Source organism: Falco cherrug, chromosome Z (assembly GCF_023634085.1).
Source record: "Falco cherrug isolate bFalChe1 chromosome Z, bFalChe1.pri, whole genome shotgun sequence".
NCBI classification, from domain to species: Eukaryota; Metazoa; Chordata; class Aves; order Falconiformes; family Falconidae; genus Falco; species Falco cherrug.
Window position 1 is genome coordinate 39729982 of NC_073720.1, and position 22780 is coordinate 39752761.

At 41.9% G+C, this 22780-nt stretch overlaps 1 protein-coding gene across 3 annotated transcripts in view; it reads left to right on the forward strand.

Annotated features, from left to right (window-relative positions):
* The first annotated feature begins 15146 nt into the window (after positions 1–15146).
* CEMIP2 (cell migration inducing hyaluronidase 2) overlaps positions 15147–22780 on the forward strand; it is a 57443-nt gene continuing 49809 nt past the window's right edge. The window contains exon 1 of one of the 3 annotated variants that reach the window (XM_005435715.4): positions 15147–15281. The gene's annotated coding sequence lies outside the window, so the exon portion shown is untranslated. Of the gene's footprint in view, positions 15282–20938; positions 21090–21886; positions 22043–22780 lie in introns of those variants that run through there. The other 2 variants (XM_027800371.2, XM_055698906.1) reach the window with 2 other exon arrangements.

A 22780-nucleotide genomic window follows, 5' to 3' on the forward strand; every position in this document is an offset into this window, starting at 1 on the left:
AGGTGGGAGTGCTGCATTCACAACTACTATTACCCTATGTGCTTGGCAAGCAGCAGAGGAGACTGAATGGATATAGGGTTGCTGTAATAAAATTACTTAATAAAGCTTGTTCTAATTCCCTTGAATAGTGTTTTCAAACAATAATGAAAACTTGTTTATATTCTTATTGGGGGGAAAAAAAGGTTTTCCATGAGCTTCTAACTGTGCATCAGGCTTGCTCCCCTTCCCTTAAACAGTTCAGATAACATTTGACTCTTTCTGATCTTTAAAAGTTACAGAGAAAACCCAGTGAGCATTAAGTAGCACCAGACTGAAATTTCTGCATGAAATAGCTTTAGAACTCTTAATATATGGAACTTCTTAACCAATTTGCACTGAGAGAATATTAATTGTAAGACAGCCATAGAAAGAAGCAAAGTTTCCCTGTGAAGAAATTCCATTGTATGATGACAAAAATAATTTATACTTTTTTATTATTATCATTATTTCTCAGGTAGGACCTCTTGCACCTTCTTTTTAGGAAAGCAAGTAAAATTCTCACGTATTTCTGGTAAAATGGCAAGGAAAATGTTTTGAAAAAGAGGATATTGTAAAAGAAATATTCTTAAAAACTGATTAATTTACCAATGAGAAGGGGCTGACCTTAAAAAAAATCTCAGCATCAACTTTTCCCTAGAGTTATTAGTCAGGTATCTTGGTCTAATAATATATTTCAAAATAATTGGAAAACCTCAAAAGCATTTTGTTGCCTAGAAGAGTTTTTGTGGTTGGTAAATGAGGCATCATACAAATGGTTGTAATTTTAATGTTTTGTTTTCAGGGTTTTTTTTGCTTACAGAGGGCAAGTAGTTTTATAACCTTCAGCACTGAAGAGAAGGCATGGAAGAGAGATTTTTGAAGATGAGATTGTTGATTTACTTTCTTCTTGTGCTAGAAGCTGTGCACATCTCAAGTAGATTGCTGTGCCCTGCCTCCTCCTAGAGCCTGGGGTATATCCGTATGAATGGAATCAGACTTTCATATTGGGACATTTTTTTCTTCCAAAACCACAAAGCCACAGATGATTTGGCCTGAAGTTTTCTTCTGGAGTTAGGTAAATAGTGGATTTACTATATTGTTCTAAAACAGAGTTATAACCAAAGATCCACAGAAGGCTTAAGCTAGAATAGCGTTTTCAGTCATTTGATCAGTAACTGATCTAGTACCTGGAAGATATATAACAGCAGCGCACATCTTTCGCAAGCATCTTAAGCATTGCAAAGGTCCTTGGTTGGGCAAATCATCTGCTTTTAAAGATCATACAGTCTAAGTACATTTTAAATGTAAAAGGATTGCAAGCCATGCTAATGAGAGCAAGGAGAGCGTGGACTCAAAATACCAGCAGCTTTGTCAGAGCATTACTGATTTGGAGGCACATATGATGCATTGTGATTTTGCCCCAAATCTTCATTAAAATAAGTTTGCTAGGTACAGTTGGTAAATGCTGCGCACTATTCAGAACAAGAGCAGGACTCTGCTGGTCACTGGTTTGAAATGTCCTCCCAGGATGTTCTGTTTTGTTGTGTTAACGGTGCTGGCGAGAGGCATTATGGTCTTCAGACCTTTCTGCTACCCAAGACAGCATGTGATGGTACTGGGTATATAGTTTACTTCTTTATTTAGTATTTGGCCAACTCTTTTGTAACCTGCTGTACACAGAAGGACAAAGTATTCATGATTTACTTACCAGAATTTGGTTTGTGTTGTAGTATCACTTGTAGTTGGCAACAAGCTTGAATAAAAGCCGTTACCTGTCAGAGGTTTTGTGACCACTCAAGTAGTGTAACACAGACCATATGCTTGGAGCCAGAACAGGAGGATAGAGGAGGAATACATTCTTGGAAAAGTGTATGAGTTCCTGTTCTTCTATAGTTGTTGAACCCGTCACTCTCTCAGTTTGCCCATCATAGCAGGTGTGTAATAGATAACCTGTCATTCTGTCATTTATGATTCCTAAACAAAGAGAATTGGAGCATTCTAAAAGTATAGCATGATTCATAGGCTGTATTTTATGTGTTTCTCTGTAGTTACAAAGGGTAGAAGGTTCTGTTTTAAGGAAAAGTTGAGATTCACTTGCCAGTAGCTAGAGCTCTTCAGAGACAAAAAGGTATCATAAGGCATGGTAAACCCATGAGGACTGACAAATCTGAATGTGCAGTCCTGGAGGCACTTCCAGAATAATGCAGATATGGTAAATGTTAAATCTATTTATAGATTTATTTATGGATCATTTCCAACTGTGCTCTTTACAATGTGTTATTGTCATGCTAGATTTTTCACTTACTAACAGTAAGGAGATGATGCATTTTATGTAAGGCATTGTTCATGAATAACAACATCGCATTGTGTTTGCCCATGACTCTCTCAGCTCTGACATTTATGCTTCCTTTCTACAGAAATTTGCCTAAACAAGTTTGTTTACAGGGATGTTTGGGGAATAGTTACTCTAAAAAACAATCATACATGAACAAGAGTGTTGACATGTGAACCAAGTATCATGACTCATTTCTGTTTATTGCTTCATCAGTGTTCAGCAGCTCTTCTGGGCCAAGTTGTCTCTTTTTCTGTGTGTGGCATGTGAGGACTTGGCCTCCCGGAGGAACGTGTGTTTTTAATAGTAGTTGAGTTGTTTCTTTATTTAAATTTGAATTGTAATTAGTACTGTATGACTTTGGTGAAAATTGGATTTTACAAGTGACTAGGAATCCCTAAGGTGTATGTGTGTGTTTAAGTATTTGGCTATTTTTAAAGACACAATTCCATACATCACTGTACAAAAGACTGTTAAATACATAGCTGTTGTATAATTGTACAGTTTCATCAGAGTCAATCATGATCATTTATGATAGCCAAGGATTTGATTCTTATTCATAGTGAATGATTTAACTGGCTGCAGTGCTTTTCTGTGCTTCCCTTTCATGGTTGATAGGGGTTTTTTTTCCTGTTACATAGGCCTAATTAAAAAGGCAATTTGATTATGATGATGGAAGCTGATCCACTCCATTAGGCTTCCATGAAACATACAGGAAACTGTTCCCACATCTCAGTTTTGTATTATTGGAGCTTTCTGCACTATGTAGACTGCATGTAGAGCAACAGGATATGCGTACACAATAATATTTTACTTAAGCAAATGTATTAATGTATTATATATCAGATTTTCTGCAATAACCCTGTGACCGTACCCACAATAAGTGCAGGATTACATATGCTTCTTAAATTGTATCACATTTACACATTGGTCAGAACATGCAAACAGATTAGCAACTAATGCACAGTAAATGCTTCTCTTGCCATAGATTTTCTTTAAAAGTGCCTTAGTGTGTCAAGTTGCCCATCTGTCCCAGTATCCTGCAAGAGTGATAGCTGGAGATGCTATTTAGGAGGAGCTTGCAGACCTGTGTACTCTCTGTTGTCAGATCTTCTCATAGTCCACTGGCATACAGAATTACAGAACTAGAAATGTCAAAGCGTACATCCAGAACTATGCCCTTTAATATCTTTTTTAATGTTGTTTATCCCCTTTTTGAACTTCTTGATACTGTTGTTCTATGTCTACAAATCCAAGAACTCATTACTCACTCTAAAAGAAGTACTTTCTTTTCTTTATTTTAAATCAATCTAAAAATTTCGTTCCTAATGCTGAACAGTTCTGCACAGTTCTGCCATCGTCTTACCCCTAGCAGGTTTCACTGCATTTTCTTTTTAAAGGGAGTGCTCCTTCTCCTTAATCACTTTAGTTGTCCTCTGATATATCCTGTTTGAGAAGCAGTAATTAGAGTGCACAAAGAAACTGAAAACAGGTGCACATGCTTTCAAGTAATCTGATAAAGAGAGAAGACCCAAAGTGTACAAATACAGAATTTAGCATTTGTTATATGTTATGGATCAATACTTGTACAGACATATTTTTATTGATTTATGAGACTGTTAGCGTAGAAAATAAGAATACCTTCATGGCATATAGGTGCTGATATTGTTTGTGCAATAGAATAATTCAGAAAAAACATTGTTAGAAGGAAGTATGTCAAAAAAGGAAAAGATTCTGTTCAAAGCACTGAAGATATTTTTTAACACCGTTAAAGCAGTAAAACCATGCATCAGCATATATTTTGAGGACCAATTTAAATACCAATCTTTAACTTGTTGATAAAGTTATCTGATATATACTATAATACTTTGACATGATATTTTTGACCAAAGGTGTGCATATACATTGATAATTCCTGTAGTGACCCTTTCTTCGAACTCTAGGAATTTTTCTAAGGAAAAAATATCATCATTAATATATTTTGGTTTACATTTCACTGTAACTGATAATTTCTTATGCCATTGTGTATGTTGAAACACCTAGGGTAATGACATTTTGACAATTACAGCAGCAGGAAAACAACAAATAATCTCAGACTTCAAAGGCTTTTCACCCTTAAGTCACATGTTGTCACACTGCTTATTGTAATGATTGCTGCTGTAACAATAGTCAAATTAATGTGCAAAATAGGAAGCCTTTCCTTGAATTTAGATTGTCTTGTTCTTTAGCTACAGCTCTCAGATGTGCATATGCCCATTTCTTACTGAAGATTCTTACGGGCTCCCTTTTTTAACCCTTGCACTCTATCTAGCTGTCACTATCCTAGTCTTGGTGCTTCACAAGCCTGTGCATCCTCCCAGAAATCTTCCAACCTGCTGCCAAAAATTGATGAGGTTCCATTGGCTGCATGCCGTGTTCTCCATTTCAGTGGCGTAGAGGACCTCAGACAGGAAGGGACTTGTTGCAGCAAATGGTCAGCTATTCCTGCTTTCATAAGGGGAGAGTTGTTGCCAAGGGAAAGGGTAGCCGGAAGGCTAGAGGAAACAGAACACTACAATGGCATGTCTCTACTCCCAAGTATGTCTCTTCTATCTTGTTATGGGAAAAGAAAATAACAGGAAAGAGGATGTGGAAAATAAAAAGTCCCACTGGGGAAAAAGAAAAAAGGTTAAGGTTGAGGGGAGCAGGAGGAAGTAGGTGATGGAAGGCCCAAAGATGGGTCTGCAAATCAGGTACAAAGGGCTTGTGGTTATGTAGAGGAGGGCAAAAAAAATAATAGGATGAGAACGAGAAAGGGAGGATGGTGGGAGTATGGAAAAATTATGACAGAACTAGGCAAAATCAGATAAAGAAAAATAAGAAGAAAAAGACAACAGGAGCTAAGAGCTTTTGGCTTTATAAAATAAAACATTTTTGAAAGAAAAATGTAACTAATCCAAATGGGAGTGGACAAAATAATAGATGGAGAAGTGCCAAATCTAATGAAAAACAGAGGGGAAGAAGGAAAATGGAAAAATGGAGTGAAAAGGAGAGGAGGAGGGGAAAACACCCTACAAATGTACTTCTTTTTTCCAGTTCCTGTGTTTTGTGATATGTCTTTGGGAAAACAGTTTATTTTGATAAAAGAATTTAAGTGTAATGATGGCACATCCTCTGCTTTTCTTCATTGATCCTGTTACTGTGCTAGGGCTACACCAGTGGTCTTTAAAAATGGTCTTTGATCATGCACTTCTATCAGTAGAACATTTTTGAGCATACACTCCTAATAAATGTATATTTATTTATTTATAAATTGTGTACATGTACTATTGCACAAATATATAATATACATTATAAAACATACACAAAAATAGAAATTTAAAAAATGAGATAAAGATGAAACAAGCACTGTTTTATTTTATTTTACTTTATTTTATTTATTAATGGTAAAATACATATATACATGCATCCCAGTGGATTTCTTGCATATACCCTAGGGTGTACTCCATTCCCTGCCACACACACACACTTTGCAGACCATGGGCTAAACTCTAACGCAATCTCTAAAGCTTTGTGATGAGCTCTGTCCAAAGTTATTGCTAACATTTCGGATGGCCTTGGTGGTATCACAGGGTGCAGAGCTGTCTCAGCACTTTGTGGCAGTGGAATCTGAGTGTTTCCAGTACTGCACAGGAACAGATCCTGATATACCTAGTTAGGACAGTCAAAATCAAAAATATGATCATTTAGTCTGACTACAGTTGAATTTACTAGGTCCTGGTCATCTTATTTTTACCAGCTACAGGGATTAAAATCACAGTTTTCAAAAAATATGCATGTTACTGAAGGCAGTGGCCATGACTTTAGAAGTTTCTGGTCCTGGTACAACAAATTAGACCTGAAACTGGTTGCTAAAGATATTGAAAATTTTATTCTATTTAAAGTCTATTATATTTTTCTAAGATTCTTCTCGAAGTAGGATCAGTAAAGTGAATTGTGTAAGTCCTTTGAATTAGACCTGCAATCATGCTTTTAGTTGCACAGATAAGATTAATTAACTGCTTTAGGAATAACTTTATGTATATGTGTTGACTCTAAATTTTTGAATGTATTTAATGTAACACATTAACGTGACATTCAAAACATCAGTAATGAATCATACTGGGCTTTCTTGAGAAGGGTAAGATCTCCAAACACCTCCTTTCATTTTGTCATCTTCCCACGTGCTTTCTTGTGGAAATTCATATAACAAAGGTTATTGGAAAGTAACAGCTGGAAGAAGATAAGCATAGACTTATATTTGAAAGAATATTTCTTTATTTCTGTTCAACAACAGCTACATTTAATGTTTATAAAATTCATTTTCTTATGCCTAGAAGAAGCAATTTCAAGGAGTAACAAAAGGCAAATGTTGATAGTGAAACAAAAGCATGCTAAACCAGTTGTTATTTAAAGGTATTTTTAGATTAGATTACAACTGAACGGTTTCTAACTTTATGCCATCTGCTGACATATGCCTAAATTACCAAACATTAATATACATTTCACATGTTAGTCTGAAGAATCTTTTTTACAGGCAGATTAGCTGATAAAGTCTTCACTTCAGTGGAAAGGTTTGAGTGCTGTAGGAACGTAGGAATTTAGGCTAGCACAAAACCTGGCATGTGGTATTAGCCTCTTTAGATGAAATTATACTTGTATTTCAAACAGGTGCTTGCAGTTTAGTGGGGTTTTTTTCTGATTTCCTTGTCATTTTACATACTTTTTTGAAAGAGTCTATCAATGTTATTGACTGTCCTTGTTAATGACTTAAGGACTAGAATGGGTAGATCCCAAAAAGATGTGTTTAATCTTCCTGGGCTTGATCCTTTCTGCTGAGAATATCAAGTAAGACAACAATTGTTACAAAACAGACACTGAGTTGCGTAGAATTGGACTGAGAAGATTGCTTGTCTTCAGTGTGCTTCCCCATAGTGGCATTAGGCAATTCCTCTACACTTTGTTTTAAACTCACTTTATAAATTCAAATCCATCATTCTTTTCATCTGCTGGAGTACTGGCTGAAGCTGACTCAAAGATAAAAGAGTCTGTATCCTGTTAGCTGTCTGCTACCCTTCAAGTAGTATTTAATGACTGTACTGTTTGTGAGACAATACTGGCGGAATGATAGGTAGACAATACTGCATTGTGAAATAAAAATGATATTATCAATGAGATAATTAAAAAAAATAATCCTATAGAACTGTGTGTAGATAGTGTGCCTGGAATTTAGTTCCAAATAGAATGCATTCTGTAAAGTTTTATAAGAGTTCTGTCTCCCTGAGGATGTTTATGAGTCTTTTCAACAAGGAAGAACTAGTGAACTCAAGCCCATCCCAATCCGGTATATTAAAAGCATATGTTGGGCCACAAAAAGTCCTGAGTTTATCCTTCTCCCTCAAGACAAACTAACTCAGGCCTGGTACTTTCGATTTAGTTCCTGTGTTTTGAACCTGCAAAGGACACACAAGTTATATTACCAAGCTCCAGCTTCAAAACAGAGGCTAAAAGTTCTTCATTTTTAAAAGATAGCTTAGATTCTGAAGTAAACATAGCATTCTAGAGATAATAGAGTCTAAAGACTGTAAGACACACATTTAATTAAACTTCAAGCTAATGAAAGAGGTATGGTAGCTGACACACCACACGTGCTTGAGTTTGCCCTTTTCCTTATCTGTTGCTACCTGCAGGACCTATTCTGAGATTCTGCATGCTGAGGCTTGAAGGGTCAAACACAGGTGCCTGAGGTCGTAACTGTTCCATGCTTTGGAGTGTGTGACAGGGGAGATCACAGCTTTGGCTTCTGTAATTCCATAACTTCTCTGAGTTTAGGCCATTTGTAATCCATAAGAGATCTCAGTGTTGCCACTGGAAGATTAAGTATGTTGCTAAGTGCAAGCCAGAAATCAAATGTACTGGTCTCATGCTCTATTTTTGCCTGGTCCATAGTAAGGCACAGCTTTTCCATTGCTAGTATTATCTAAGTCACAGAGTGGTTGGGGTTGGAGGGGACCTCTGGAGATCATCTAGGCCAACCCCCTGCTAAAGCAGCTTCACCCAGAGCAGGTTGCACAGAGTTGCCTGCAGGTGGGTTTTGAATGTCTCCAGAGAAGGAGGCTGCCCAGCCTCTCTGGGCAGCCTGTCCCAGGGCTCTGTCACCCTCGAGGTAAACAAGTTCTTCCTCACGTTCACATGGAAATTCCTGTGTTGCAGTTTGTGCCCGCTGCCCCTTGTCCTGTCACTGGGCACCAGGAAAAGAGCCTGGCCCCGTCCCCCTGACACTCGGCCTGAAGATACCTGTATGCACGATGAGATCCCCTCTCAGCCTTCTCCAGGCTGCACCGGCCCATCTCTCTCGGCCTTCCCTCATGAGGGAGATGCTCCAGCCCCCTCACCCCCTTGGCAGCCCCCCGCCGGCCCCTCTCCAGTCGCTCCCTGTCTCTCCTGAACTGGGGAGCCCAGCGCTGGGCACAGCACTCCAGGTGCGGCCTCACCAGGGCAGAGCAGAGGGGCAGGACACCCCCCGCACCCGCTGGCCACGCTCCTCCTGATGCAGCCCGCGCTGGCAGCGGCCTTCTTGCCCACCAGGGCACACTGCTGGCCCACGGGCCACTCGGTGTCCTCCAGGCCTCCCAGGCCCTTCCCCGCAGAGCTGCCTGCCAGCAGGTCAGCCCCAGCCCGTGCTGGTGCGTGGGGTCGCTCCCCCCCGGCGCAGGACCCTACCCCTGCCTTTGCTGAGCTTCATGACGCCCCCCCCTGCCCCACTGCCCAGCCTGCCCGGGCCCCGCCGAACGGCAGCGCAGCCCCCGGGGTATCAGCCGCCCTCCCAGCGCTGTACCACCAGCAAACTCGCTGCGGGCACGCTCTGCCCCTTCACCCAGGGCGCTGGGGGGTGGGCTGAGCAGGACGGGACCCGGTGCTGAGCCCCGGGGCACAGCGCTGGCTGCGGGCCCCCAGCTGGGCTGCGCCGCTGGTCACAGCCCTCTGGGCTCTGCCATCAGCCAGGTCTCAGCCCACCTCCCTGCCCACGCGCCCAGCCCACCCGGCCTGCGCTCACCTGGGGCGGCTGTGGGAGACAACAGTCCCTGTCACTAGCCAAATTTTCAAATGTTTCCTCAATGACAAAGGCAGACAGCTAAAAGCTTTCTCTTTCTTACTTTGTCAATAAAGTGCCAACCTTTTCATATGTATTTGACAACACCAGAAATTTCACAGGAGGCCTGTTCCTTTCTTTGAACTACTATTGAGCTAGATCTTAAGTTAGAGAATTATTTAAGATCTAAACAGACTCGTCAGGTGAATGCCATTTTTGTTTCACTTGGACTTCAACATGGTCAAGGAGTAAGAATGCATTGGAGAAGATGACAATTCCTAGACTTTGCTCAGGAACTGGAACAAACGGAAACTTAGGCTGAAGGCCTAAGGCTCCTGTAAACATTCATTTACTGTGCCCAGCGCTGGGCTCCCCAGATCAGGAGAGACAGGGAGCGACTGGAGAGGGGCCAGCGGGGGGCTGCCAAGGGGGTGAGGGGGCTGGAGCATCTCCCTCATGAGGGAAGGCCGAGAGAGATGGGCCGGTGCAGCCTGGAGAAGGCTGAGAGGGGATCTCATCGTGCATACAGGTATCTTCAGGCCGAGTGTCAGGGGGACGGGGCCAGGCTCTTTTCCTGGTGCCCAGTGACAGGACAAGGGGCAGCGGGCACAAACTGCAACACAGGAATTTCCATGTGAACGTGAGGAAGAACTTGTTTACCTCGAGGGTGACAGAGCCCTGGGACAGGCTGCCCAGAGAGGCTGTGCAGTCTCCTTCTCTGGAGACATTCAAAACCCACCTGCAGGCAACTCTGTGCAACCTGCTCTGGGTGAAGCTGCTTTAGCAGGGGGTTGGCCTAGATGACCTCCAGAGGTTCCTTCCAGCCCTGACCATTCTGTGATTCTGTAACATTGGGTATACCAGGATGGAAATTAAATTCTTTTAAAGGGAGGAAGAAACCACATTCTCCAGGCAAGCAATTCCAAATAAGCAAGTACCTCTTCCATTCCAGGTTTGGATTGGAATATGGCAGTAACCAACAGTAATGGGGAGTTATTAGCCATACTAACTTTTTTTTTTTTCAGTCAGGACTATAGTAATTACTAATATTTAGTTTACAATGTGATTACTAAGCTTCAGGATTAGCATCCATGAGACATATGGACCATTCACTTCTCAGGTCTTTTGTTGTGCAGCGACCTCTGTCATTAAGAAGTTGATATACAATGCCTATTTTGAAAGCTAATTCTATAGCTGCAGGCTTACCAAGGCAGATAACTAAGATTGCTTGAATATATTTGTATAGTATCTCACAAGAAACTTAAGGACACTGAATTTCAAATAATCAAATAAAACAGAATCCCTTTTTGGGGGGATGAGAGAGGAGTGATAAACTGAAGCTTAAACTTTGGAGACCAAGGGAACCCATAAATTTCAAAAAAAGAGGTCACTACTAGCAAATAATCCTTTAGACTTATATCTAGCAACGTCACTGAGTATTTGCTATACAGGATACATAGATAGATCAGGTAGTACTGCTTTAAATTTAATGATTAAGAGGTCTGAAATAACAGTATGCAAAGACATTTGTCTCTATTACTTCATTTGAATTAATTATCTCTACATCAAGTAAATGTTTTGCATTGAGGAAGATGTTTTAGAAGTGAAAGTTGTTTGTGTACTGACTGGCTTTCAGACAAAAAAAGTGTTTTCTTTCCCTGATTACCTGTGACACACAATACAATTTGTGAAGCTGACTAGAAGTAAGCTGTTTTCAAAAGTGCAAAATAAACAGGGAAAAACCTTTTAAAAATTCTTTCAATTAAAATGACGCACCACAAAGATGAAACTACTATATAATTGTGGGGGTTGACCTTGGCTGGCAACCAGATGCCTACCCAGCCACTCTCACTCCCCCTACTTAACAGGACAGGGGGAGAAAATACAGCAAAATGCTTGTTCATCAAGATAAGGACAAGGAGAGCACTTAGCAGTTACCATCATGGGCAAAACTCAGCTTGGGGAAATTTATTGCCAATCAAAGTAGTGTAATGAGAAATAAAACCAAATCTTAAACAACCTTCCCCCCACTCCTCCCTTCTTCCTTCCTGGGTTCAACTTCACTCCAAAATTCTCCACCTCCTCCCCCCAAGCAGCACAGGGGGACAGGGAACGGGGGTTGTGGTCAGTTCATTGTATGACTCTGCTACTCCTTCCTCTTCATACTGTTCCCCTGCCCCAGCGTGGGGTTCCTCCCATGGGAGACAACCCTCCATGAACTTCTAAAGTGTGGGTTCTTCCCACAGGCTGCAGTTCTTCATGAACTGCTTCAGTGTGGATCTTTTCCACAGGGTGCAGTCCTTCAGGAACAGACTGCTCCAGTGTGGGTCCACCACAGGCTGATGGGTCCTGCCAGAAAACCTGCTCCAGTGCAGGCTTCTCTCCATAAGGCCACAGGCCCTGCCAGGAGCCTGCTCCAGCACAGGCTTCCCACTGGGTCACAGCTTCCTTTGGGCATCCACCTGCTCCAGCTTGGGGTCCTCCATGGGCTGCAGGTGGGGATCTGCTCCACTGTAGACCTCCATGGGTTGCAGGGGCACAGCCTGCCTCACCGTGGGCTTCACCACGGGCTACAGGGGGATCTGCTCTGGCACCTGGAGCCCCTCCTGCCCCTCCGTCTGCACTGACCTCGGTGTCTGCACAGTTGCCTCTCTCACATGGTCTCACTCCTCTTGTCCAGCTGCTGTTGTACAGCAGTTTTTTCCTCTTCTTAAGCACTTAATCACAGAGGCAGTACCACTTGCCAATGGGCTCAGCCTTGGCCAGTGGCTGATCTGTCTTGGAGCTGGCTGGCACTGGCTGTGTCAGATATGGGGGAAGTTTCTGGCATCTTCACACAGAAGCCACTCCTGTAGCCCCCCTGCTACCAAAACCTCACTACACAAACTCAATACAATAGTAGACATGTAGAATTTGGTTTTCATCTCCTGAAAGGTGTATGCATTGAAACAGTCATGTCAAAAGTGTTAGACATTAGATAATTGAAATGAAGTAAAATAACAAACGTCCTGATAATCTCTAATAAATGATCCTTCATGCATAGCAAGAGATTTGACCTAAAATCATGCATAGCTGTGGGAAACAACAGTATCCCACTTCTTTGCCTTTTTGGTTAGCAGGACTGTGAACATCTAAGGTTTCACATTCCAATTGCTGAGTGTTTCAAGGGAAGGACACAAATTTTCCCAGTCTCAGACAGGTTCTTGTTCTGATCAGTCCTGCTCATGAGCACCTCCTTTTCTGAAAGTATAAGTAGCTCACATCATACACAGTTAATATATATTTACTCAACTCAACTCCTTTGTTCTTAATTCCCCGGGATTAGAGTGTGAATCTGGTTCATGTACAGGTGGAGATTTAGTCCAAAGCCTGCATGAAGCTCATCCCAGCAGCAGAGGCCAATAAGAAACTGCTTTATTACTTAGGCCTCGCCTGAATTTTAGTCTGAACCCATGGAAAGTTCTAATTATTGTAGCAGCTCTGCACCATTGGTGATTCCTTATGCCTGTAAACAATGTCATGTATGGAAGGAAACACCATGCTTAGTGGAAAAAGTTGGCCAAACGAGCCTTGTAGACAGGCTGTAAATGTAAATGTAAATGTAAATGTAAATGTAAACATAAAGCCAGCAGGACCTTTTTCTGTTCAATGTTAGTTCCTGCGCAGTCATTACCTCTGATTTTCTAAAGGTTTGGTTGTGTGGGTTTTTTTTGTAGAACCCCAATTGTAGCATCATTCTTCCCAGGGCTTGACTTCAGTTACAGCTGTTTTCCATCTCCATGAAGTCTGTGCTCTGCCTAATTCAGACATGGAGAAAATTACTTTGACAGACATTATGCTATCTGTATGCTCAGCTTGAAGTTTCAGTTGAGCAATCATTGTCTAAGAAATCCTTTCTGACTGAATTTTGGACGCATTATGTACAAAAATGAAGTATGTTCCCAGCTGTAGTCTTTTGTGTTTTGTGTTTGGGTTTTTTTTTTTTTTTCTCTTGCTCCATGGAATTTTGTGGAGGTAAGACTTGACTATCAAATGTTGGTGTCCGTCCAACTTGTACATCTGGCTTGCTTTGTAAATGTGTTTCTACTGCAGTAAAATAGGCAATAGGGGAAGGGAGTGAAACTAAAAAGCAAGAGAGAAACAATAGGTTGGTAGCAAGAGGACTTGAAGGAAAACTAAGGGGTCAGCAGAGAAGAACTTTCCTGATCTAGTGGTATCTAACCTTAAGTGTATGAAGAATGGCAAACTTGCACTGAGAACACTGTCTTGCCAAGCATGTTATATGCTTTATTAGGTATTTTCTCCCTCAGTAGTTATCTAAAATCAAATAACAATGTTTGAGGAGACAACAGGGAAATGGTGTTCTATTTTCTTAAAAGAGATGGTGTGTTGCAAAGTTTCATCATTTTTGCATTGTTCCTATTTTGTAACTGACAAAGAATAGGAACATGGAATTAATCTGAAGGCAGTTCCTTCTTAACGTACCAATCTGACTGTAGTACCATATGGTACTTAGAAGCTGTTAGGAAATCTTAAATAAAGTTTATGCACACAATTACAGGGTCTAAACAGTTACTGTTCAGAAATAAGGTCTTGGCATTACAACAAATACTATTAAGCAAACCAGCTCAATATTCAGTGGTAACCAACAAAGCGAGAAGACTTTAGAGATGATTTGGAGAAAGAAGAGAATGAAAAGAAAGCAGTTTTTTTAACCCAAGTTGCTCATATTCTGGAGCCTGCTGCAATTCTGGTTCTGTAACCTTTAAAAAAAAAGTGCAGCAAAATTGGCAAAAGAGCAATAAGGATGGTGAGATATGAAACAGCTTCCTTGTAAGGGACAAATAAATATATTATGTTAATATGTTTAGGTTGGAAAAGAGATGAGTATGGGAGAATGTGATGGAGTGGCATGGAGAAGGTGAATAAGGAATGACTGTTTCTCTCAACAGAAGAACAATGGAGTATCATATGAAATGAGTAAGTGGAAGCTCCAAACCCAACAGAAAGAGGTATTTCTTCTTAAAAGAAGCAGTTTTGCTGCAGAACTCCTTGTCACAGAATATCATGCATGCTAGGAATTTAGGTGAGTTCAGAATGCAAGAGATTATTTCAACAGAAGCTGGTGAAAATAAGTATATCAACAGTGACACAGAGCTTGCAAATCATTGGATGACAGGGAAATAGTCCACCAAGTGTTAATGTATGTTTACTTAACATTTCTTTTTATGCTTTTGTAATCTCTTGCCATCAGCTACCGTTGGAAACAGGCTAATTTGCTATATGAACCTCTGCTCTGGTAGGGAGTTCTATTTTAAGATCACTTTACATTTTTTTAAAGAAATGGATCTGCAAAGCCAGTAATGGTCATTGTGCTTTTACCTCAAGCTCCTGTTTTAGGACCTGACTTTAAAAAAGTGGTGTTTTAGGATTATTGAATATCTCAACCTGAACTTCCAGTTGTTTAAGGTGATACATGTTCTGCAGCACTGCAAATGTACTCTGAGAATCAAAGGATTAATTTCTGATAGGCAAACAAAGACTTCTTTTCACATTTGGCTGTCACTCATATGAGACACTTCAATTCCTGTTTTTTCTTTTTTGTGAAAAACGAAAGGTCAGGATGATATCCTATGCAGGGAACCCAACAGATAACTTTTCCTGTAACAGTGATTAGCCTTTGTATTTGTTCTTCCCCAAAAGGAAAAAGGTTCAGTCAGCCATTTGGTGACACACTGTGCTGACAGAAAACTGAAAATTTACTGGAAACAACCCCCTTCAGTTTAACATATGCATATGACTGCTTTGGTACAAAAAAAGGTGAGCAAAATTACTACCTTATTCTACAATATTATTTAAAATTGTGTCAAATGTATTTTCACTGAATTTTAGAGAAGTTTTTATAAGAGCATAATTTTAGAGGCTTTGGTCTGACTGTATGTCAGAGTTGAGAGCCCAAAGCTTTATACAGAGATTTGCATTAGCAAATCATCTTGTGCAAGAAATGTGTGTTGCAGTGCTTGATGGAAAGTTCTTTTTCAAACTTGGATGTAATGCCACAGAAATGAACCTTACCTTAGAGTTCTAAGGTTGCAACTTATCTCTTACCTTCTCAAGGACACAAAATTTATTCCTACCTGTGTGTTTCTTCTCAGAGGTTAGTGAGTTACCAGCAAATACAGGCTTTCAGCACGTTCCCCATCTGCTTTTGGCAACAATTTAGAAGCATTATAGCTTTGTTCTTTTTCCAGATGTATTTATTGATGCTTTTTCATTATGTAATATTCCTCAGCATTTCTACTCGTGGAAATATTTATATTGTCTCTTTAATCATTATGTAATAAACAACCAAAAAAGAGCACTTTAAAATGCATTTCTCTACAGTGGAAGTAAGACTCTCTATCTTTCTGCAAGATTAAAATGACACAATTTTGTCATGTATCTGGTTTACTTGTATAGATCTTCTAATATGAATGCAGATCAGAAATCTGTGGGTTTATCTCTGCTTTTCTTGTACATTTCAGAGTCTTAACCAGAGCCATTCTCTGTTAAGATAAAAGTAAAGAGCAAAAGCTTCAGGACATAAATTTATTGCATAGAAATATTATGTGCATAATTTAAAAGTGATTACACCAAGCACATGAGATGAAGGACAAATGGTCATAGTATTCCAAATAGTCTCAACTAAAGACTGGCAAGCAATTTGTAGGAAATGATATATTTAACAATTTTCAGTCTGCTTTATGGATTGTGGAATGTCTCATATCTGTTGTATATCAAAAATTTCTCACAGATATGTAAAGTCTGTAGACTGTGGCTTTTAACTTATGAGTATATCGCTGCAAACCCAACTCTCATGGGACTGACTAGCCTAACAATTTATATGGTTAGGTGTTTTTTATGTTTCTTGACTAAACAAGCAGGTAGAACCAATAGTCGTTACGGTTATATTTCTAGTAGCTCATTTAGCAATCAGTTTCCATCAATATTTCCCTTAAATGCAAGGCAAATTTACTATTACAGTTTGCTAGTAAAATTGTCATAAATGTAAACCCAATGCAAATTAAAATAAATATAGAAGTGACTTGGAAGGTTGATACCTTTCAAGGGAAGGCCTTCCAAGGAAAAAGTGTTTAAATACAGAAGACAATCACAATCACGTTTTAAATAACATTGAACTAAAATATAAACAGAATGAGAAAATATTATTTGTGTTTCTTTATGTGAGTGGATGGATTTTTTTGGTAGGGAATTGTGACTTTTATTCAGATTATATTAAAAATTAATGCAGTATGAATTTGTTACATTTTGTCTTTCATCAAACTGCACTTTAGGAGAAGTATAAAAGGCAAAATACAGCTTCCTTGTACCCATATTTGCATTGTGGTTTGTTTTATTTTATTTTTTTCTTTTTATTTTTATCTGTTTTCTGCTCCCCTTCATGTTTTCCATCTATGTATATCCTGTTCCTCAGTTATCCCATGATACTTGCTCTTCATGTTTATTTTCAACTACCCTTTTAAAAACCCAGTTACAACCTTTAGTGCACTCTATACTCGCTTCATTAAGAGGAATATTGAAATTATTTTGCTGATTCACTGTCAGTGTCTGATTACAAAGAAGAAAATCTAAAAGACACACACAAATACATTTATTTCTGTTGTTGAGTTTCAACAGTATCTCATTTTTATATGACCCAGAATCTTGAAATTCTGACATGTTTCTCCACTGTAAAATTTTTGGTAACAAAGTGAAGGGTGAGAATAAATGTAGGACTTAGGCAGAACTCAGTAAGGGGTCATTAGGGGAAGCTTGAGGGAAGTTGGTGAAATCCTTGAAGCAGTCAGAGCAGATACTGGAGTGTTGAGGCCACATGTCTCCTGTCAGCAATCGCTGCTGTAGGGGACAGTCATTGTCACTAATTTAAAAGACTATTTGTATACAACAGGTAAGGACTGAACCCAGACTTCCGAACTCCTGTATCAATGCATTTGCCACACAACACAGTTGTGCTTTTTTTAAGATGAATTCTCTAATTATTTTCTTCACACTTTTTTATAGACCTGCAATAACAAAATCAAGTGTATATGGGTTTGTTTTGACACACATAAAGAAAAATGACATGATCGTTCAATGGGCAAGGGAAAACAGTACACCGAAACTGTTCTCTGCTAAAACTTGCTTACAAATTATTTCTACATTCCCTCAGGATGCATTTTAAACTCTTGCCTTCTCCTTTAAACTGTTGCTATATTTTGTTAACTGCTGTTAACTTTGGTTGAAGCACATTACGTGCTGTTACCAAAAGCAAACCTCCCCTCAGCCTAGGCAGCCTTCGTATTACTTCAGGAATTTAACTTTTTTTTTGTTACTCAATGCATTAGACTCCCAGAAAGATAATTAAAAATCCATGTGTTTAGTATGATAATTTTAAACACAGCTACTATATGGAAAAGGTATTACCACCGAGTACCTGGGACATATGCCAGAACGGCTGAAATAAGGAAAGAAATATGTATGATTGCTCTCTTACCTCATTTGACCAACAGTAAGATTTTCTAAATCACAAGGATCTGGATGGAAATTCAGAGAATAGAACTTAATTTTAAGTAGTAACTGGATATACATGTCAATGTTGCTCACCCCCTCCATCTCCTAGTACCTCTTTTTGTTCAGGACAAAGTTGGCTTCCTTCTCGCTTACTTTGAAATCACCAGACCGTAATGACTGCATCAATGACCACTTTCAAGTCTATCTTTTGCTATTTTAAAGCTTTGGGTTATACACTTGGCCAAGGTTTTTTCTACTGAAACCCAAAGCATTGTGATAAAAGAAACCATACCAGATGGAAATGTAATTCTCTAGTGTGTCATTTGAACTTGATACAGACAACGCAAATACTCAGGTAATCTTGAAGTCCAATCTTGCACATGGTTACAGGGTTTAGGGATTGTTTTATTCAAATTTATCCATCACACTACAAAATTATAGTTGTTGGGTGATAATTGCATTCTATAAGAGATTCAGTGTTTTTACAGCTGATAGGCATTTGTGATTTGCCTAAGACTAAAAAGTCTGTGTTGTGCATGTTGTCTAAATGTCATGGTTTAACCCCAGCCAGCGACTGAGCCCCACATAGCCGCTCACACACACACACACACGCACACGCACACGTGCACATGCACACACACGCACGCATGCACACAGACACACACACTGGCATGGAGGAGAGGATTGGAAGAGAAATGTGAGAAAACTCGTGGCTTGAGTTAAAGACAGTTTAATAGGGTAAGTAAAAGCCATGTACGCAAGCAAAGCAAAGCAAAGAATTCATTCACCACTTCCCACCAGCAGGCAGGTGCTCAGCCATCTCCAGGACAGCAGGCTCCATCACATGAAACAGTTACTTGGGAAGACAAATGCCTCCTTCTTCTTCCCCCAGCTTACACGTACTCAGCATGCTCTCCCGTCGTATGGAATATCTCTCTGGCCAGTTCGGGTCAGCTGTTCTGGCTGTGTTGCCTCCCAATTTCTTGTGCCACTCCAGCCTGCTCACTGGCAGGGCCCAAGAAACTGGGAAGTCCTTGACTTGGTAGAAACATTACCCAGCAACAACCAAAAACATCCCTGTGCCATCAACATGGTTCTCACATGAGATCCAAAACACAGCACAGCACCAACCACTAAGAAGAAAATTGAACTCTGTCCCAGCTGAAACCAGGACACTAAAATACACAGGTGCACACACATACACACGCACACACATGCATACATATATAATACAATATATTTAGCTTCAAAATACTTGATGTAGAAGTGTTTCAACTTTATGCTCCCATATAGTAGTACTAGCAAACATCTACCCAGGTATCACTGAAATGTGCTCTTTGCAGGCTTGCGACTGAGAATGTTGATCAGCAGTCTGTGTTTCTCAATTCTGCATACAAGTATATAAAAAGTAAATACTTTCTGCTCCTGGACTCTGTCTTTCCAGTACATAAGCAGTGCTTTGCATTACTGAAAAACAGAAGTATTTGAAGAGTAACGTATTTGAAGAATTTAGTTCTCCTATTTAATGAGATCAGAAAACATATCCATCTGGCAAAATCACCTTTACAGATATTTTTTGTGGAAGTACTGCATGAAGTAAAAATAATCTCTCAAAGGAGAGGAAAGGCTTGACCCCAAATAATTTATGGAATACAGGGATCTTCACGAATTAAATTACATGAACATTTTGTTACAATTAGCATTCCTGAGTAATAATTCAGCACTATTTTTTGTACAGGATTATACAATGAAGGATAATTGAGTGTTTGATATTAAAAAAACAACTTTTGGAAGTTCAGACATATTAAATACAGTGCATGCAGTAAAAACAGGACACCTACTACATATTTGCTAGATTTTCACTGTAGACTAACACAATTTACCCATCCAAATAGACAATGAATTAATAATTGGACATGTGCATTTCATGGACTAACATAATATTACCTGTGTAAAATGGATGCCCAGTGCCATGCTGGCTTTTTATTTGGTTTTGGGTTTGGGTTGTTTTTGAACTGGGCATTTTTATTCGATGGAAATGTTTGAATTTCACATTAAACAAAGGCAAGCTACTTTCAATTTCATTTTTGCCGAAGTCGTTGGCAAATGTTAAATATTCAGTTTGCATGTGCATATGTTGAAATGAGGCAGATTTACAATCACACGTGTTAGAAGGATTGCACTCCTGGGGATTTAAAAAAAAAAAAATCAAGCTGAAGAAGAAGGCATAAAATCAGGGAGACATGATCAAAGTGAAGATCAAACTGCCTTATTCATACACCTAAGGGCTTCCTTCCCTGTGGTTTAGTGAGAAGGGCAAGTCAGAAACTGTCTCAAGCCCTTTGGTGTTTATGCAGACAATTCTCTGTTTTGAGTAAAAGTATCACTCTAAATCTCAGTCCAGAAAGCCTGACCTGAAGCTCAAGCTGTGCCGTGGAGCTGCAGCCACTGCCACCGCTTGAACTAGTGCAGCTGCTCTTTCCATCACTGTCCCGGCACACAGCAAGTGCTGCTCAGCGGTGCAGCGGTTTGCAGCTGTACTGCCCTGAATGCTGCAATCCTCCTGAAACACGGCGAGCGAAGGATCCCAGCGCATGACCGCCAAGATTTCAGACCAATCGAAGTTGATTTGCAGTTTATTACTTAGTCACTAGGTGTCTCCATACGCTGTAAGCAAACAGACTATGCTGACTGGTAAACAAAGAAGAAATCGCTGGAACTAAAACTAAAGTTCCGCGGGGCAATGTCTATAGGAATTTAAATGAGTTATCACTTCATTTCCAGTCTGGAATTTTCCCAAGGAAATAATAATGTTGGAAAACATTGGCTGTATTTCCCGAACCATGTCATTGAATGCTTCTCGAATCTGATCAGGGTGCTTTTTTTTTGCTTTTTTAAAAAATTTATTTATTTATTTCATTTATTTTTTTTAAATTTGTAATTACTTTGGCCCAACCTCGACGCACTGGAAACGGTGGGAGGTCCCAAACTTAAAAGTAGCCCGATGTCAGATCTACATCAAAGCTGACAGACAGCCTGGGAGGCTGAGGTGCCCTGGAGCTCCGGGTCCCCAGCAAGGTAAGTCCTAGAGTTTCACAGTGCCTCTGAGTTTCTAAACCAGATTGATCTTTGCTGTGCAACAGCTGCCGGCAGTAGTTCCTTGAAATTCAGAACATTTTTTGGCTTAGTTTGATTTTACTCCAAATCAGACTTAAAAAAAAAAATAATAATTTCCAGAAAGCAGAATCTGATTTTCCAGCCAGCTCTTTTCCCAGGTCGGAGACTGCCCGGGCTACGGCTTTTGTCAGTGACTTTATTCCCTTTCAGCCCGGCAAGCCTGCACGTGACGGCAGCCGCAAGGTACCTTTCTGTCTTTCACTCGTGTCGCCTCTCACGCTCGCGCCGTGTCGCTCCCCGGCGGCAGCGCCCCGCGCCCCTGTCCCTGCTCCCCCACAGCGCGCCCCTTCTGCATTGGCAGCACCTGTGCGCTCGTATTGCGGCATTTTCTTCATTTTTTGTTTTGTTTTGTTTTGTCGGACACGGGCATCCAACATTGCGCTCGGCACTTTAGCTGTAATTTAGTTATTTCCACGCCGCCCGCGGGACAGCCGTGGGCCAGGGCAGGCGCGCAACGCGACTCCGTACCTCCTCCCGGCCCCCAGCCCCGGCTGCTACCGGTGTGAGGCCCGGGGCCGCCGCCGCCCCCCGGGCCGGAGCCGCCCCAGCACCCCCACGGCCGTGCCGGGCCGGGCTGCGCGGCGCCAGGCGGAGCGCGGAGCGGGGCGGCCTCGCTCCTCCCCCGGCGCGGGGCGGGAGCGGCGGGAGGCGGGGCCGCGGCGCGGGGCGCAGGCGACTCCTTTCGGGGCCGCGGATCGTCGCCCCGGGGGGGTTGCGGCCGCTGCCAATTGCGTAAGGGCGGCAGCCGGGGTGGGGAGCGGCGGGAGGTGGCGAGCAGCCGGGCGGCCTCCCGCCGTGTCCGGGGCGGGGAGCGCCATGCCGCCGCCCTGAGCGCGCCGCCGCGCCGGGCCCAGGTGAGTGCGCGCCCGGCCGGGGCCGGCGTCGGGGCCGGGGAGCGGCGGGCGCCGCGGCGGGGCGGGACCGGCTGCCAGTGTGGGCGAGCCGCCGGGGCGCGGGCCGGCCTGCTGCAGCTGCCCGGCCGGCCGCTGCGGTACCGGCCTCTTTTGTTCCCGGGGCCGACGGAAGGGGGAAGGTGGGGGGGGGGGAGGGGAAGGGAGGGGAAGGGAAGGGAAGGGAAGGGAGGGGAGGGAGCGGCGGTAGCCGGCAGCCCGTCGGGGAGGGCCGGCGACGGGCCCAGCCGCGGCTGCCCGGAGGAGCCGTCTGCCCCACCCGGGGCCGTGCGCCCCCGCCGGCAGGTGCGGGCTCCGCGCCGCTCCGCGGGGCCTGGCGGCAGGTGCCGTGGGGCGCGTTGGCCGCGCTCCATCGCCTTTGTGAGCGCCCCGAAATGGCGCTGGGAAGCGGGCTGTGCTCGGGCCATTTCCACGGCCGTAACTCCGCTGGGACCTGCCTTGACAAGCATCCCGGAGTGCCTGGGTTATTATGGTCTGCTTGTACTGTGCCTGCTTTACTTGCCCGAAGGCATGGAGGAAACAGGGTGGGAGCTGTGCGGCTCAGCCCTTCTCATAGAGGAGGGTGTGCGGTGATGAATGGCCAACAGTTGTGCTACGTTACAGCTTAGGGAGGTGTGTGTGCTGAAGAAGATACTACCCTTGTTTGTATTTTAAATGTGAACTAGTGGCATGGGTTCCTTA